We start from the raw sequence: 994 nt of genomic DNA, 5'->3' as shown, positions 1-994 counted from the left end.
TAAGCAATCATTAAACAGTCTTTCAGCAATCATTCAGTAAACATTCAGCTGTCATTCAGCAATTTTTAGCAGTCATTAAGCAATCATTTAGCAGTCATTCAGCAGTCATTCAGAAATCCTTCAGCAAACATTCAGCAGTCATTCATCAATCATTTAACTGTCATTTGACAGGTATTCAGCAAACATTAATCAGTCATTAAGCAATCATTCAGACAGTCATTCAGCGATCATTTAGCAGTCATTCAGCAGTCATTCAGAAATCCTTCAGCAATCATTCAGACAGTCATTCAGCGATCATTCAGCAATCATTCAGTAATCATTCAGCAGTCATTCAGCAATCATTTAGCAGTTATTAAGCAATCATTAAACAGTCATACAGCAATCATTCAGCAGTCATTCAGCAATCGTTTAACAGTCATTCAGTAATTATTCAGAAGTCATTCAGCAGTAATTCAGCAATCATTCAGCAGTCACTCAGTGAGCATTCAGAAATCATTAAGAAGTCATTCAGCAATCAATGAGCAGTCATTCAGCAATCATTTAGCAGTCATTCAGCAGTAATTCAGCAGTAATTCAGCAGTAATTTAGCAGTCATTCAGCAGTAATTCAGCAGTAATTTAGCAGTCATTCAGCAGTAATTCAACAGTTATTCAGCAGTCATTCAGCAGTAATTTAGCAGTCATTCTGTAAGCAATCAACAATCATTAAGAAGTCATTCAGCAGTCAGTTACTACTGATAGTTATCAAAAGGTGTAAACACAAAAATTATTTGGCAGTTTTCTTTTACATACAACATAAAAAAAATCTTTTATTTCAGAGTGTAACAAACTAATTTTATATAAGTTGTTTTTATACATATATATATAAAAATACCTCATAAATTTTTTTATTTATTTCAATTTTCATATTTGTTCAGTCTTGGTGTGGGTTTTGCAGTTCTAGCCACAATAAAGCCACTCAGTAAAATGTTTCCGTAGCCTTATATACAGTATAT

At 32.9% G+C, this 994-nt stretch overlaps 1 protein-coding gene across 1 annotated transcript in view; it reads right to left on the bottom strand.

The window, feature by feature from the left end:
- si:ch211-113j14.1 (sterol 26-hydroxylase, mitochondrial) overlaps nt 1-994 on the bottom strand; it is a 20,922-nt gene that overhangs the window by 471 nt on the left and 19,457 nt on the right. The gene's annotated exons all lie outside the window — the stretch shown is intronic.

Source organism: Nematolebias whitei, chromosome 23 (genome assembly GCF_014905685.2).
Source record: "Nematolebias whitei isolate Nwh7 chromosome 23, NemWhi1, whole genome shotgun sequence".
In the NCBI taxonomy this organism is placed as follows: domain Eukaryota; kingdom Metazoa; phylum Chordata; class Actinopteri; order Cyprinodontiformes; family Rivulidae; genus Nematolebias; species Nematolebias whitei.
The sequence above is the reverse complement of the archived record's forward strand: the minus strand, read 5'-3'. Positions and strand labels throughout refer to the sequence as shown.